This window comes from Monodelphis domestica, chromosome 3 (assembly GCF_027887165.1).
Source record: "Monodelphis domestica isolate mMonDom1 chromosome 3, mMonDom1.pri, whole genome shotgun sequence".
Taxonomy (NCBI): domain Eukaryota; kingdom Metazoa; phylum Chordata; class Mammalia; order Didelphimorphia; family Didelphidae; genus Monodelphis; species Monodelphis domestica.
Window position 1 is genome coordinate 306,060,370 of NC_077229.1, and position 18,064 is coordinate 306,078,433.

At 36.8% G+C, this 18,064-nt stretch overlaps 1 protein-coding gene and 1 long non-coding RNA gene across 6 annotated transcripts in view; one reads left to right on the plus strand and one right to left on the minus strand.

The window, feature by feature from the left end:
* The window catches only part of LOC130458411 (uncharacterized), a 51,896-nt gene extending 48,514 nt beyond the window's left edge, over window positions 1-3,382 (minus strand). The window contains exon 1 of the long non-coding RNA XR_008917731.1: window positions 3,076-3,382. This is a non-coding gene — a long non-coding RNA (uncharacterized LOC130458411). The remainder of the gene's footprint in view (window positions 1-3,075) is intronic.
* FAM110B (family with sequence similarity 110 member B) overlaps window positions 1-18,064 on the plus strand; it is a 222,519-nt gene that overhangs the window by 181,844 nt on the left and 22,611 nt on the right. The window lies entirely within an intron of this gene.

Consider the following 18,064-nt stretch of genomic DNA (forward strand, 5'->3'; position numbering starts at 1 on the left):
AATTGAATAGCTGAAATATTGGGGTAATTTTCCTATGTAACCTGAAAGAGTTAATTCACCCTGATTTCAATGAGAATGCCATTTTTATTCCCTGATACCTCGAGGCCCCTTAAGTATTATGTCATATTTTTACCTGATTAGATGATGACTAAATTATTATTATTTCTGTTACTGAGAAGGCATTTAATTTCCTTTCCAGGATAGAAGAAGAATTATTTTCCATTAAGGAAGATTTAGTAAATCTCCTGAAGCCCTTAGGAGATTTCACAAGACAAACAACTTGTGATTAGACGAACTGCCAAAAAAATTGCCATATACTGAATTTACTACATATTTTCCATCTCATATTGATTTTCTTCCTCTCCCATCTCTTCATTTTGACAAAAAAAAAATTACTCTCTAAATCCTTCTGTTTTTTCCTTTCTTGAAAACATCAATTACTACTATTAGTTAAGGTTTCCATAAGCAGAATAATCTTTGCCAGAGGAGATGGTTGCCACAGTGTGACCAGGCAATGGAGAGCTAATCCCCATTCAGTGCCTCACACCATCCCAGTTGCCTTCCACCTTTTTTGCCTCCATCAAATCCTCCACATTCTCACCCCTACAAGGATACTAATGGTTCTGAATTGCATTTCTTTCTTTGACCAAAGATGATTGAGCTCAAAACCTAAAACATGAAAGCAAAACTATAAAAAATGTAAATATATGAGAATGTCATAAGAATGCTGGAAATGGAGTTTGAGATCTCAAACCATGGATTTCAAGTTAAAAGGGACATTAGAGGTCATTGGATCTAATACCTACCTCGTTATTAGGGTTACATCTGCCTCAAGACATATCTTAGCAATAATTATTATTATATTATGTATTATATATATGCATGTATAATATAAAAAGTAAATTAGTCATCTGTCTGCTGGTAGTAGCTAGTTTAAAGGGCACAAAAGCAGAGCTGGATACCCAGTATAATCCTCCCAGTAGTCAATATTCAGCTTTTTGTTGCTCAATTTCAAAAATGTTTGCAATATAGTGGTATAGCATAGAGTTTGAGTTGTTCTAAAGCTTTCCCAACATCTCTGCCTTAAACACAATAATTAAAATTAACAAAAACTTGAAAGTTGAAATAATAATTGTTTTGGATAATAATAATAATGGCTACCATTAAATAGCACATTTAAGATTCACAAAGCCAAAAAGCATTTATTCATTGCCTATTTCTGTGCCAGGGACCATGCTAAACATTTTACAAATATTATTTCACTTTAACTTCACAGCAACCCCAGAATGTGGGTCTCAAGAAATATCTTTCTTGATATTTCTTGAAAATGAAAAGAAATTTCATTCCCATTTTACAGTTTAAAAAACTGAGGCAAAGTCAAATGACTTGCCTAGGTTCGGAAAAGGAAGTGCCTAATGCTGAATTTAAGCTCAGGTCTTTCTGATTCCAAATCCAGCTCTCTCTCCACTATAACACTTAACTGTCTCATGCTCCATTAAAAAAATGAGGTGGTTGTTTCTATCTTCTTAAACATCTGCAGATTTTTTGAACTAAGATTTTTTTCCCCTTTTCATTCAGTACTTATCCTAAAATCCTGTCCAAATTTTCTCAGTGGCAAGGACATCCTCTGTTTGCCTTTTTAGAACACATTCCAGGAAAGTACTGGTTGTTCTAATAGTCACTTGTTTACTTACTTGGAGCAATCCAAGAGATGCAAAAAGAATCCTTAGTGTCGACAAGCAAAGGAACTAAACAAGTATCAATTACATTCCACAGTAACCCTATTGGTTTGGCTCTAAAATCCAACCTTTTATTGATTTGTTCTTTCTGCTCTCTTTGTTCATCTTTAAGCACAATTTGGTTTTGATGCATTAGCAAAATTGCAAATAAGCAGTTCCTGGATATCCATATACTGTTCTCCAAGGAAGAGAAATTATATATAGTATTGAGTGTTTCAATTGGATAAACACTATGTTCCAGACTTTACAAGTTCCATATCTGTTCCCTTTAGTAAATGTTAGCAACCTAAGGAGGATCAGTATAATAAAATCTTATGTTCAACTTTCCATTACAGACCAATAAAGACATATGTTTTTTGTTTGTGTGTTTTTCCTTTACAGTCTATCCTTGTTCTCAGGGTACAGCTGACTCAGATAGCAATAGTAAGAGGTGACAGTAATTCAGAGAAAGAAAATCTGAAGATAATAGAGTAATTTTTAACTTTTTTGCTGCCTTTGTCATCATATTTTTAGCTTATAGCTAGTGATTTAGTTTCCTGATTTAAACTTGCATTTCCTCTTACTTCCCATTCCCCTGGTCTAGGAAAGGGGTGAGTGAGTAAAGAAATGGCCAAAAGATATATGTTAAAAAATATTTAAAAAGGGTAAGAATAATCTACAAATTGAGTGACCTAATTATTTGAGTCAATTTGACCATAAATGAAGTAATAAATATATTACATTTACTAACAATTGCCATATTTTATTATATAATTTCTATTCTGGTTCATTCGTCTAAACTGGCCACTGAGAGCTTGCCCTCCAATCAGAGAAAGCTATCTTGCTTTTTTTTTTCTTCCCCAAATATAAGCACATCATACTTTCCTTGGAACACATTTTCAACTTTTATTTCTCAAGAATTTTCATCCTTTGGTTCTAAATATAATTGTTAGATACTTTAAAGTATTTTTAAGAATGTGTGTTTTATAGAGTTAAGATTATACTATAATCATTCTATGATATCCTTCTATTGCTCACATAGCCAAGGATTTCAGTGAGTAAAGTAGCAATATAAAAATGAGGCCCAAGATTAGCTATAGTGGTACCCTACAACAGCATTGAAAACCTCAATATTCCAGGGAACTATGATGTTCTCCTTAAATTGAGGTGGATGCTAGATTACCCAGTCAAAATTACTTTTCTTTTTAAGTGGTTTCCCAGGGAGGAGAGTTAAGGACAAGGGAGGGTGAGAGATTAGTACTACTGTTCACTTGGAAATACCATATCTCTTAAAGTAAAACAAATGTTCCCTAATTGAAGAAAAAGGAAAATATAGGGATATCATAATTAAATTTACCTTTCAAACATGACAGAACCGAGTAAAGAAAATTTGATTACTTCAATGGTGGGTAAGTTCATTGATCTGGGTGGTCTCTCTCTGAAATAAATTATAATCTCCTCTATAACGTAGCAGATAATTTTCTTCCATTTCCATGGCCAAAAAATGCATCCCTCTGTCACCAGCCAGGTGATGAGCCTCTCCAGATTTAGCTAGGCTGTTTCTAAGAGCACAGATGTCTATATATGAAGATTTCCTATTGTAGTAAAACTCCTCCTAGGCTTCTCAAGGCTGAGAGAGATCTAACTGAAATCCCAGCCAGAATCTTCTGGCTTCTCAACATTCCAGACCTCCTGGGACTCCTCCCCGGATGTGGTGAACAGATCCATCAACTCTTCAGCCTGTCACTGTTCCTTGAGTGCAAATCCTCAGTCACAAGTTTCAGTCCATTGTAATAGCATTGGAAGACATAGAATCCTCCTCACATCCTGTTGGGACAGGAAGAGAGAAGAACTTTAATAAAGTGGATAGAGTGGATAATCTATGTCTTTCATAGGTCGATGGAGATATGATTGGGGATGTAGACTCTAAAAGATCACCCTAGCCTAGTGCAATTATCAGTAATATGAAAATAGGTCTTGATCAATGACACATGTAAAATCCAGTGGAATTGTGTGTTGGCTACAGGAGAGGGATGGGAGGAGGAGAGGAAAAGAATATGAGTCTTATAACCAGGGAAAAATATTCTAAATTAATTTATTAAATAAAATTTTACAAATAAGAGGTAATTCTGGCTTTCACAGCATATAATAAGTATGCTAAGCATTCTGGAGAATTTGAGCATAGTAGAAAGTACAGTTAATAAAAAGTGTAGGCACTCTATGTAAACAAAAAGAGATTAAGGATGTAAAAAGTAAGGTAATGCATCTTGTAGGAATCTGTATATTGTAATGTTCTGTTACGTTTGAATTAAACATGATCAATATGAAATTTCTCATAATAAAATTAATTGGTAAAAGCAGTTAGCCATTAAGGTAGTTAGATGATAGAATAGATAGAACATTGGACCTGGGATCAAAGACCTCAGTTCTATTTAGCCTGATACTTGCTTAGCTGTGTGACCCTGGGCAAGTCATTTAACCTTAATCTTCCCCCCAGTTTCTCAATCTGTAAAATGAGAATAATAATAATATTTACTTCTAAGGGTTGTTATGATGATAAAATTAGATAATATTTATAAATCCCTTTTTAAACTTTAAAGTGCTATATATGTTTTCTATTGTTATAACATGGAAAAAGATTTTTCAAGGTAGAAAATGAATTATAAGGACACCTTTTCAATTGTTAGATTCCACTGGGGGAAAAACATGCTTAAATAATATATTAAGCAAAGAACATTTTAATTAGATTAATGATAAAAAACAGTTGATGAGGTAAACTTAAGCCCCCATGAGAATGTTGGATACCTTTCTCAAATAATATTTGCCTAAAGGATCTTTAGCCTTTTATTATGGATTCACATTATAAGACGACTTTCTTGATGGAGACGCTTTGACAAGCAAAATATCTCAGAGCTGGGCAAAGAATAAGCAGCATGCCTGGCAGCAATGGCCTTTTTTTATGTTCATCCAGATATGGCCACTCATTGGATTTTCATTTAGAAATCTAGTAGTCCTGCTTCTTAATTATATGTAGTAGTTTTCATTAAGGAGCTCATTGTGTTCCTCTAATATTTCCAAATGGCATTTGGCTCTGGCTACATTGCAGTTTTTATTTCTGTAATTATAGGTTAAAAGGAGGCTATTTGACCATTTCTGTTGGTTTTATGATGCTTTGTCATTTGGAAATAGCAATACATTTCCACCTTGTGCCTGGGGAAGAAAGTTGAATCATTTAGAACAGAGTATAATCTTTCCAAATTTTTATCTCATTCTCAATGTCTAAATAAAGGAGAAATAGCTTAATGTAAACTATCCCCAACCTCACAACTTTGTACAAAGTATTTGTTTTGAAAAAATATATAACCAGGGGTAGCTAGGTGACTCAGTGGATTGAGAGCCTGGCTTGTTGATAGGAGGTGCTAGGTTCAAAAATGGCCTCAGTCACTTCCTAACTGTATGACTCTGGGTAAGTAACTTAACCCCCACTGCTTAGCCCTTACTGCTCTTCTGCCTTAGAGCCAATTAAGACAGAAGGTAAGGGTTTAAAAACAAAAACAATCTAATTTCCCAGAGCAACATAAGATGAGAATGGTAGAAAATTATATTTAACTTAATTAAAATGTATTAAATGCCTGTTGTGCGTAGAACATGATCTATTGGTTTTTTGTTACCTGTTTTCAGGTTTGATTTTGTTTTTTCATACAGGTCAAAATCCCTTGCTTTAGCTCAGCTCACCCACTTTACTGATCTTACTGTCTATTGTTGTTGTTCAGTAGTTTCCTCTCTGTAAACCCATGTGGGTTCCCTTGGCAAAGATGTAGGAGTGGTTGGTCATTTCCTTCTCCAGCACATTTTATGGATGAGAAAACCAAAATGGTTGAGTGACTTGCCCAGGGTCACATATCTGGTACAGTGTCTGAGGCCAGGTTTAAACTAATAAAGATGGGTCTAGACTTCTCACTGTATAAAAGCTCCCTTTACTCTCTGACGCCAGTTATCCTTTGCAGTTGAAATATGGGCACAACACAAAGCGGAGTGATGTGAATGTGCCTCTTCAGCCAAAATGCCCCAACATTGCCTCCCGCTTCTATATGGATTAGTATATGCGCTGTCATTTCACAGTATAATAGAACAATTGAAACAAAGAGGATCCATGTGATTTAGAAGAAAGATCACTGGAATTTTTAAAATTCTGGTCCTGGCTTTGCCACCTATTTCCTTTGTGACCTGGAATAAGCTACTTATTGTCTGGACCTCAGTTTCCTCATCTCTAAAGTGAGGCGAAGCTCAGTTATTTCTAATGAGCCTTCCAGTTCTAAATTGATGATTCTCTGATTGTGGAAGTTCTGAAACCAAATGCTAATAGAGATGATTGTTGGTGGCAGGACATCAGGTCCTAGATCCATGTCGGAGAACTTAATGGCACCTGTGCCAGAGGGGGCTGCTCTCCTCCCACTCTCCACACACACCTAAGGACATTTCTCACTTCCCTGGCCCCTCTACCCAGCAGCCCAGTGGGATCACTTTCTCCCTTCCCTGTCTGGGGTAAGGCAGAGGGCTCACATGCAGCCTGAGGATTACAATTTGGGCACTCAGTTTCTAAAAGGTTCTCCATCACTGTCCTGGATCCACATCAGACATCTGGGATCGGGAGAGTGAACTATGTATGACAGATGGGCAGCCAAAGAACAAGCACAAGCAAGAGTCAGAGTCATCAAGCAGTCATCCCTGCTATAGACAAGTTGGTAGTTTGTCTCTTGAAGTCTGGGAAAATAGCCACAGAATAAATAGTCAATTAGTAGGAAACCTGAAAGGTGAAGGGAAGGCAGGTGGCATTGTGGATAGATTTATCTTCCTGAGTTCAAATCTAACCTTGGTCCTGTGTGACCTTAGGCAAGTCACTTAACCCTGTTTGCCTTAGTTTCCTCATTTGTAAAATGAGCTGGAGAAGGAAGTGACAAACTACTCCAGTATCTTTGCCAAGAAAACCCCAAATAGAGTCATGAGGAATCAGATATGACTGAATGACAACTGAAATCGAGACTTCATCATATACAGTTCATATGAGATCACAAGGAGATGGTTTGGGGACTAACACAAGTAGTCAGAAGTCAAAAAAATCTGTGAAAGAAGAAGAAATAGTTAGTCAACAAACAGGTAACTGCATTGAACAGCTGTTATATAGCTAGTAAAGTCCCAAGTTTGTGAAAGATGAATTTCTTTGAGTCACTGAACACTTATTAAGCACCTATTATATGCAGAAGCTAATGAGTAGGAGAAATATCGTGGATCCTAGCTCTTATGGACACCGTCCTCTTCCTACCCATAGCTAAATTAACATACTTCCTGTTTCCTGTACTTGCCACCTTTTCTCCAGAATCAATTTTCCATCTTAAAGAACTTAAGAGTCCTCTGGGTCTGGAAGGCTCTCTTTCCTTATCTCCTCTCACTTATTTTGTTTATTTTAATTCAGCTTTCAATATGCCTATTGTTCTCCCCACTGTACAAGAATAAAACTCCCCAGGAATAGATACTGTGTTGTTTTTCTCATGACTCTAGAACTTAGAATAGTAGGTACTTAATAAATGCAGGTTGAATTAGAGTGACTTGAAAGAAAATAGGAAAGCAGATACCTATATCAGTGCTCATAGATTTGTTCCCTAAGGGAGTATCATGTCCTTCTCATTGAATCTCATGGGGCCAGAAACCAGTTCCAGCAATTAAGAAGGGAACAGGTAATTGGCCTTTTCCATCCAATAAAGGGGTACAGGAGCAGAGGCATAAGAAAATCAAATAAGACATCTTTTCCAAAAGTAATGGTAGCATTGTTGTGATTGGGGAATGAGAAAATAAGCATAAACATCTACTAAGCACCAGATACAGTGCTAAGCTTTACAAATACTCTCATCCAATACTTATAACAACCCTGTAAGGTAGTGACAATTAACATTCTCATTTTACAGATGGGGAAACTGAGGCACATGGCATCATTGACTCACCCAGAGGCCACAAAACTATTAAGTTTCTGAAGCTGGATTTGAACTTAGGTCTTTTTGACTCTAGGCTCAGCACTGACTCACCTAACTACCATTACAGATTACTATACTTAGAGCTGTTAAAAAGGAGAGGAGGAATGGGCTTGGCAGCAAGGAGGATGGAAGTGAGAAGCATAGAGCTCTATGATGTTTCATTTGCATGTCAGATTTACTATTTAGGATAATACCTTGCTCATGGTATCTGAAGGTCCTGTGAACCAGAGGAAGCAAAAACAGTAGTGATATATTTATAGTTAATAATACTTAATATTTATATCACACTTTAAGCTAGGCAAAGCCTTTTACATGTAATTGAGCCTCACAACACTGTGACAAAGTATTATGATTTTAGTCATTTATTGTCATTCTCGGTCACCGAGAGACTACCACTATTATGATTTTATACCCGAGGAAACTGAGGGAAAGGGTTACATAACCAGTAAATAGGTGAGATTAGATTTGAACTCAGTTCTTCCTGATTCCAAGTTCAGAGCTCTATCTGCTGTATGACCTAGTTGCAGAGATAACTAGGAGATGAATATGATGGCTAGGCTAGTTGTCAGATGGAATATGAAGCATAATCAGGGGTCTGGAGCAAGATAAATATAGTAGGTCCCAGTGCTTCTGCACTGACCAGATCTCCAGGCAAGATAGCATGGTTCCACGATAATAGTTCCCAAGCTGAGTATCTAGCAGTACCAAATTTAGTCACACAAGAGGTTTAAATGCTCTTAGGAAAACAGTGTCAACCTACCAGATTAAAAGAGAACACAGTGATAGTAGTGGGAGGAGAGAGAGATTATTTTCCTTGTGACTTCAAATTGAATTGCTAAGAGGAAGGTTAGGAAGGTCAATAAGGAGAAGTTTCAGTTGTCAGAATAGTGGATGATTGTAGTATGGATGAGGGATTTTACCATGGAGATGAGAAAGAAGATGATACTTATCATTTAGTAATTGCAAAAAAAAAAAGTTAAGGTCATGAAAAGGATGGTGGCTTTGACTTACTGTTTCCAGATGATTGGCCTTGTGACTTTTTAGCTTCTGTTCAATTTACAGGGTGTGAACTTAAATCTATTCCCATTTTAGCTTATGGTTCATTGTCCCTTTTCCATTTTTTTTCTTGGCTTTTGTTCTGGTACCCTTTTGCACTCCTTGCAAGTTATTCTTCAACTGCAAATGGAATTTATCCAGCAGTGAGAGGGTCATGTTTTTAAAATGCAAGGGGATATACAGAGGATAAAAGAAACCTTCTGTTAATTAGAATAGATAAGTGAACATTTCCCAAAAGGGATGACATTTACTTTCTTTGGCCAGTAAATTTTAAGTATGTTTTGCTTTGAAATGTGAATTTATTCTTGTGATCACCTGAATATCATTAAGAATTTGTCAGAAGTTCTGTAGCTGGACTATTAGTAATACAATGATCCAGGGCAATTCTGAGGGGCTTAGGACAAAGAATGCTATCCAGCTCCAGAGAAAAAATTGTTGGAGTAGAATGCAGATGAAAGCATATAATCTTTCAATTGTTTATTTGGGTTTATGTTTGGGGGGTTTGGTTTATAAGATCACTCACAAAAATGAACAATATGGAAATATGTTTTGTGTGATAATACATGAAACCCAGGTTGAATTGCCTGCCAGGTCCAGGAAAAGGAAAGAAGAGTGGGAGAGACATAATTTCAAATATCTAACTTAGGAAAACTTGTGTGGAAATTTGTTATAACATGTAATTGGTAGAAAAATAAAATAAAATAAAAAGGAAGTTCCTTAGCTGGAAATTTTGAGTCATATCATAATACTTTTTTTTCAATACCCCAATGGATCTAGATGCTCTTCCCTCTCAGAACTGATTTCACTGAGAGTAAGGTTTATTACCTATTAGCATTCTCTTCCTCTCCTTCTTATAACAGTATTCTTCTCCTCCCCTTCCCTTGTGTATCTTTGTGTGATAAAGATTGTCCTAGTTATTTTATTTCTTCAAGTATCTCTTGGTGCCATCTTCAATTCCCCCCTCGCTTTTTCTTATTTTGCATATCGTCTTATAGCACTTATTACCTCAGTATCTTCCTGTGAATGATTCCTCTAATTACTATAACAGTGAGCATGATTTTTGATAGTTACAGATAACATTTTTCCCATTTAGTAATATAAATAATTTGATCTTATTGAAGACCTTAAAGAAGAAAGTTTGAATTAAAAAAAATTTCCCCTTTCTTATTTACCTTTTCATGATTCTCTTGATCTTTGTGTTTGGATATCAAACATTCCACTTAGTTCTGGTCTTTTCTTTACAAAAACTTGGAAATGTTCTATTTTGTTGAATGCCCATACTTTCCCCTGGAAGTATATAGTCAGTTTTGATGGATAAGTGATCCTTGTTTGAAGACCCAATTCTCTTGCCTTTCTGAATATCATATTCCAAGCCTTGTGGTCCTTTAGTGTGGAAGCTGCCAGATCTTATGTAATCCTGATTGGTGCTCCTTGATATCTGAATTGTCTCTTTTTTGGCTTCTTGCAAGATTTTCTCCTTAGTTTTGAAGCTCTTGAATTTGGCAATTACATTCCTGGGAGTTGTCTTTTGAGGATTTAGTGTAGAGGGTATTCTATGAACTCTTTCAATGTCTATTTTGCCCCCCTTTTCAAGAAAATCAAGGCAGTTTTCTTGCATAATTTCTTGTAGTATGATGTCAAGATTTCTGTTTTATTTCTGGGTTTTCAGGTCAACCAATGATTCTCAAATTGTCTCTTCATGCTCTGTTTTTCTAATCTGTCATATTTTTAGTGGGATATTTTATATTTTCTTCTATTTTGCCAGTTTTTTGACTTTGCTTTATTAATTCTTGCTGTTTTGCAAGATCATTGGTCTCAAATTGCCCATTTCTGGTTCTTAAGGCCTGATTTTCTGCTATAATCTTTTGAATTTCTTTTTTGGTTTGGTCTATCCTGCTTTTTGTGGCTTCCAGCTATTTCTCCAATTGGGAATTCTTGTCCCTTAAACTGTTATTTTCTCTTTGAACTATTTCCCACTTTTCTTGCCAGAAATCTTCCATCTTTTTGATAAGCTCCAATTTGAATTCTTCAAGAGCTTGTGGACAATTTCTGGTTTTTTTGGAAGGTTTTGGTTCATTTATTTGGATTTCCTCTTCTATTTCCTCTGTAGCATGGGTTTTTCCTCTGTAAAAATTATCCAGGGTCAACCCCTTCTTCTTGTTTTTCATGAGGTTGGGAAGTTGTTGTTCCTGGGCACGATTTGCCATTACTGAGGTGGTTTTTCCTTCCCTTTTCAGTCAGAAATCCAAGTGAGATGGGCAGGCTCTCTGTGTATGGAGCTAAGGAGCAAGGATTTTGGTTAAGGCCACCAATGGAGTCTCTGCAGCTTCCTCTGTTTACTGCCTCTCTCTGTGCTATGTCCCTGCTCAGGTGCCCATGGTCTATGCTCCTCAGCCTGCTGGATCTACCTGCTCTCAAGGGTAGGTCCTCTGTGATCTCAGTCAGCTGCCAAGGACCCAGAGGTGCCCTTCACTCACTCCAGAGGTTCCCCTTGCTCACTCACTGATTTTAGCACACTCTGGCTCTGGCTCTGTAGGTAGACTGGGGGAGGGTGGATCAGCTCGAGTTTGGGTGGGAGCTTTTTCACCCCATTATGGTATGGAAATGCCCAACTCCCACATACCTCCGGTGCTGAGCCCTACTGTAGAGTCCCTTCATACCTATTAATTAGGGGTTTTTTTGGCTTTTTAAGGTAGTCTATATTGGTATTTGGTGGGGAGAGGGAGAGTCCTGCATCTAGACTGACACCATGTTTACCTGGAAGTCCTCCATAATGCTTTGAAAAAAATAATGTTAGGTATAAAATTTCATTGATAAGGAAATTGCAAGCTGTATCTAGATATACATATACAAAAGTGACATGGGGAATAATTCAATAATGCAGGTAGTGGGTTATAAGTTATGTTAAGATACAAAGAAAATTCAATTGATTTCCATTAATGATGTTGGATGCAATACTTCATGCACTCCTTAGTAAAAGAAGTTGTCATACTTTCACCAAGCGAATTAGATATGAACTTTCATAATTACGTTAGGTTTTTTCATAGATATTAAGGAAATACAATTCAAAAGATCCAGAATCTGCAATAGAGGGAGTGGTTATCCCAAATTAGGCATCATTTAAGATGGTACAGAATGACTATTGAATTAAAGTGGATGATTCCATTGGGGAATGGAAGAGCCAGAGAATAAAATATTTTCATTTTTCAAAGGTCTGTGATTTCATTACTAGCATAGCTAATGGTGAACATACATCATTGATAAAACAAAGAAAGTTTTGGGTCACAGTCTTACCTTAGCAGTTTAATGAAAAAGAAAGTTTTTTTACAACTTTTTCTCAACTGCTGAGTTTGACCATAGGATAGTTAAGGGGGAAAGTTTGGAAAACCAAACATAAGCCAAAATGGGAGAGCTCTTAAATATTAGGCTAACAAATTACAATTGTGTCTTATAGGAGAAAAAGAAGGTTTTTACAGGAGTGACATGTATGAAGTACCTCTGAAGCAAAATTAATCAGTGTTGGACACCTTTTTAACTAGAAGAAGAGAACTGAAACAGGAATGCTACTACAATACTCCCAGTGTGGTTTGGAAGTAGAAAATAAAGGAATGACTAAGTGAAAGTATGGAGACAAAAACTAAATGAGGTTCTATTCAAACATGGCAGAAAGAAATCATTATGTAGGACTAATGGAAGATTTTGGACATAGACATGGAGGGAGAAAGGAGTTGACTAGAGGTTTTGAGACTACAAGGTAATTGCCATTTTAAAACATAGAGATAGAATAAAAGCAGCATGGTATAGTCAGAGTACTAGATATTAGAAGACATTAGAAGGTAATGGGTTCAATCATTAAACCTCTGTATCCCTAGGGATTCATCTGCCAAATCACTGCTGCATTGATTTGTTCATACCCAAAGATTAATAAGTTATGATGCTACACATGCAAGGTTGAATGGGTTCTATGGATTCTTGACAGTTCTAGATAAATTATTAACATTATTAATAAAGTTTATTAACAAAGTAAGTCCCATCCCAAAGAAGTTGTTGTTTCAACACAACCTCAGTTTATATACAATTCCTAGACAGACTCCATCTTTTGTTTCCTATGTCATACTTTGACCAAATCAGTGCTAGATATATACAGGATGTCCCATAAGACTTAGTTAAGTTTTAAATTTCAGTAACTTCAAACATCTATAATAAACTTTTTTCCCATTTGAATTAATTTATTTAGTCAATTTAGAACATTATTCCTTGGTTACAATAATCACATTATTTCCCTCCCTCCCCTCCACCCACTCTTCCCGCAACCAATGTGCCATTTCATTGGGTATTACTTGTGTCCTTGATTAGAACCTATTTCCATGTTGTTGTTTACACTAGGATGTTCATTTAGAGTCTACATCCCCAACCATATCCCTTCAACTGATGTATTCAAGCAGTTATTTCTCTTTGGTGTTTTTACTTCTACTGTGTTTCCTCTGGATGTGGATAGTGGTCTTTCTCCTAGGTTCCTCCGACTTGTTCAGGATCATTGCATTGCCACTAATGGAGAAATCTGTTACATTTGATTGTACCACAGTATATCAGTCTCTGTGTACAATGTTTTCCTGGTTCTATCCCTCTCACTCTGCATCAATTTTTTGCCACCACAAAGAGCGCAGCTATGAATATTCTTGTACATGTCTTTTTCCTTATTATCTCCTTGGCTTACAAACCCAGCAGTGCTATGGCTGTATCAAAGGGCAGACAGTCTTTTAGTGACCTTTGGGCATAGTTCCAAATTGCCCTCCAGAATGGTTGGATCAATTCACAACTCCACCAGCAATTGTTACAAGGGAATCACTTTAAAAGACTGATATATATTAATTTAAGGTCGCCAAGGAATCAGCTATGTAATTCCTAAATGAAAAACTCAAGTCAGCCGTCAGCCTTTTTGGAGTTTAATTACAATAGGAGCAAGAAAGGAATTAGAGATATATATAGAGAGAGAAAGGGGAGAGAAGGGAATAGGGCTTAAATACCCCTTCTGTTTAGGCTGGGCCAAAAGGCCCAAGCCCTTAGATAGCTGGGGCAAAGAAAGAGATCAGTCCCTTTCACTCACGTGTCCAAAATGGAGAAACAGTCTCAGAGGCCCCCACCTTCAGCTTCCTTCAGAGCAAGCTTCCTCAGAGTCCAGGAACCACACCGACCCAAAAACTCAATCCTCCTCCTGAGTCTCCAGACCCTCCTATCTTTAAGGACACCATCCAAGTTGCCTCCCCTCAGTCCTCACATCTACCAATCACTCTTCATCAATTTCCCTGTCAATGGAGGCTCTCGCTTAACCCAGGACCGCCCAGAGGTTTCTGGCTTTTTGCACATGTCTGTTGAAGGTCATATTTTCAAATGATTAAATCTATACTCCTTTGTTACAGCCCTTTCTAAATCCTGTTAACTTGAGTATGGTAGAGATTGGAATAATTAAATTTTGATCTAGGCTGCAGCCCTTACTCAATCCTATTAGGACTGAATAGGGTGGAGTATCTCCATTGTATCAATTCTAAAATCAATCAAGACTCAAAGAAATTCCTGTTCTATGCTTAAGCATAGGTCAAAGTCCTTTCCATTGTTCAGCAAAGGGTCTCTGTCCTAAAGTAATCTTAAGAAGGGAAGAGAAAAAACCTCCCATGCCAATGGGGTTCCCATTCCAATAGACTATCAGTAAGAAATTTTCCAAGTATGAAATATCCCAATGGTGAAATTTTCAACAATTATAAGTCTAAGGAAATTTGAGGTTTACAATCCCCCCTGATGATCATTGGGAGACTAGTCTCCCCATTGATCATTTAACATAATCATTTTGTAGTTCTAAATTCACTTCTAACTAAAGATATAGACAATATTCAATTTTCTAGGAGAAATTAGAATAGTGAGAGAGGAAATAGAAAAGAAAAGAAAGCAAAACCAATGTTTGCTAGGCGCATTGACAGAAAGCCAAATTAGGGGCAGTCCCTTTTGGCATAAATGTTACAATAAATGTTCAATCAAAAGTTCAGTCCAATCAATCACATCCAAAGTTCATTCTTGATCTTCTTGATGAAGTGTAGGTTTTCGGCATCTTTCTGCAACAGTTCATTCTCTGGATATAAAAGTTTCAAGCTTCTTTCTTGAAGATCTTTTCTCGAACAAAATCAAAATCTTTGAAAATTTTTTATAACAGTAAAATCTTAAACAAAAGTCTTGGATTTTTATAAAAATAAAATCTCAAACAAAAAAAATTCAAAAATTCTTAGATTTTAAATTAAAATACAATCCCCCCTGAAGTAAGTATTAAAAAAAAATATCAAGTTTAGCTCAGAATGCAATGTTCAGTTATGGGGTTGTATGTGTCAATTATCAAAAGAATAGAAAAAATAATAAAAAACATAAGAAAAACTCAAAATAGACCTTGTATAGGTCCAGTTTAAAGTAATTTCTATCCCACAAGTATGTAGGACAGAATGCAGTAATATTTCACTTAGCCATTTGTAGCCAAGACTACAGGAAGTTGCCATAATATAAGAAAGAAAGAATTAGAATTCTATTTTGATGGGGAAATGACATTCCCTTGTCTGATTTTTTTTCCTTCAGAGATATAGGGAGCCAGCATGATAGTCAAGCTTTGTATTTGTTTGAGTACTTCGAAAAGAGTGTAGATACAAGGAAGTCCTACGACTTAAACATAAGTTAAGCGTCGCAACCTCGAGTCTCACTTTAATATTTCTTGTGTGCTCTATTGGCACTATTCAGGTTTAGTCTGTGCTCCTTGTTTTTATCCCTTTTCCTGGAATCAGACACAAACATTAATCACAGTCCTATAATATTTTATCAATAAATGGCAGGTTCCCATAGTTTAAAGCTTTTAGGCATATATTGATATTATAGCAAGAGTATATATATTAACTTGTATTACTGCAGGGAAAAAATATTAATATTAATTATGTGTACCTTCAGTACAAAACATGAGAAAAAATCAAATATTCTGATAAAAAATAAAAGAAAAGAAATAAGAAAAAATAAGAAAAAAAATCAGTAATTTAATATATTCTTGAAAAAAAAACATCCATTTGTCTATGGATTATTATCTCCAATTCATATGATAAGATAGAGTCACAATTCATATGATAGGATAGAGTCAATCAGTCTCAGCAGAAGATGCTTTCTTCACATGTGAGCAGTGAATCCAAGAGTCTCTTTCTCCAATCTTTATAGATGTTGGAGTAGTTAATAATATTTGGAATGGTCCTTCCCAGGAAGGTTCAGTTGCTCCAGTTCGCTTGAAATTCTTGATATAAACTTTATCTCCTGGGTTCAGGTCATGCAGAGAAAAGTCTAATGGTCCAGCTTGTACTGCAGCTCCAGATTCATGAAGTTCACGTAGTTTGTGCTGTAACTCCTGTATATAGGAAGCAATAGTAATATCTCCCCCTAATAGCGATGTATAAGCCGGGGAGAAAGGCTTAGCCTGTATAGGCGGATGTCCAAAAAGCATCTCAAATGGTGAAATATGTAAGTCTCCTCTAGGCCTGCTTCTAAGATAAAATAGGGCCAGAGGGAGAATTTCAGGCCATTTTAAATGGGTCTCAGTGCATAATTTGCCAATCATAGTCTTAAGTTCTTTATTCATCCTCTCCACTTGGCCTGAGCTCTGGGGGTGATATGGAACATGGAATTTTGGAGTTATCCCCAAGCAAGAATATATTTGATTTAAGACAGAATCGGTAAAATGACTCCCTCTATCGGAGTCAATACGTGCTGGTAGGCCAAAACGAGGGATAATTTCTTTTAAAAGTATCTTTGCAACAAAATCTGCTGTGGCTCGGGTTGTAGGAAATGCTTCCGGCCATCTGGTTAGTTGATCTACAATTACTAGACAAAATTTATAACGTCCAGCCTTTGGCATTGTTATGAAATCTATCTGTAGATGTTCAAAAGGTGTGTAAGCCAGAGGACGTCCCCCAAAGGCTTTTCCACGATATGCATGTTGGTTATATGCCTGGCAAATAGGGCAGGCTGAACATACTTTAGAGGCTACAGTAGTTATACCAGGGGCTATCCATACTCTCTTGACAGAGTCCACGATGCCCTGGGTGCCAAAATGACCATTTTTATGAATAGATTGGCAAATTTGGTTATAGAAACTTCTAGGGAGCAGAGGTTTTCCTTCAGGTGACACCCATACTCCATTAATTTGTTTTGCTTTAAATTTTTGTTTCCATTTTTCCACTTCCTTTTCATTATAGGAGAGTGATAAATTTAAATTATCAGTGGTTGTTAATGTTAAAATTAATCCAGGTCCTTCTATGGCTGCTAGTTTTGCAGCGGCATCTGCTCGGTCATTTCCTCTAGAGACAGGGTCAGAGCCACCTGTATGGGCAGAGCAATGAACTACAGCTAGGGCTTTAGGCAGTTTGAGAGCAGAAAGAACTTCATTAATAATTTCTGCATTAGCTATGGATTTTCCAGCTGAGGTTAAAAATCCTCTTTGGAGCCATAGCATCCCGACTGAGTGACAAATGCCGAAAGCATATCTAGAATCTGTATAAATTGTTGCCTTTTTATCCTTGGCAATTATACAAGCTTGTTTTAGAGCTATGAGTTCTGCTCCTTGAGCGCTAATGTTAGAAGGTAGTGAAGCTGACCATTCAGTGGCAAATTCTGAGACTACGGCAGCTCCAGTGTAACGTATGCCATCCCTCATAAAAGAGGAACCATCGGTAAATAAAATCAGATCTGCATTGTCTAAGGGAGTGTCCAAGAGATTATCTCGAGGCTTTTCTGCCATGGACACTAATGTTTCACAGTTATGTAGTGGTTCTCCTGAAGTAGGTAAATCTGGAAGCAAGGTGGCAGGGTTAAGAGTTGAACAGCGTTTCAAGGTAATATTTTCACTATTTAATAAGGATATTTCATACCTTGTAATTCTCTGATCCGAGAATGCCTGTGTTCTATGTTTTACCAATAATGCTTCAATCTCATGTGGGCACATTATTGTTAATGGACATCCCAATACTAAATCAACGGTTTTTGTTACTAGTAAGGCTGTAGCAGCTACTCCTCTAAGGCATGGTGGTGCTCCTGCTGCTACTGGGTCTAGTTGGGCAGAATAATAAGCAATTGGGCGCTGAGAAGGTCCCAAAGTCTGAGTTAACACACCGGAGGCTACTCCTCTTCGCTCATGCACATATAAGGTAAATGGCTTGTTGTAATCTGGGATGCCTAGAGCAGGGGCAGACA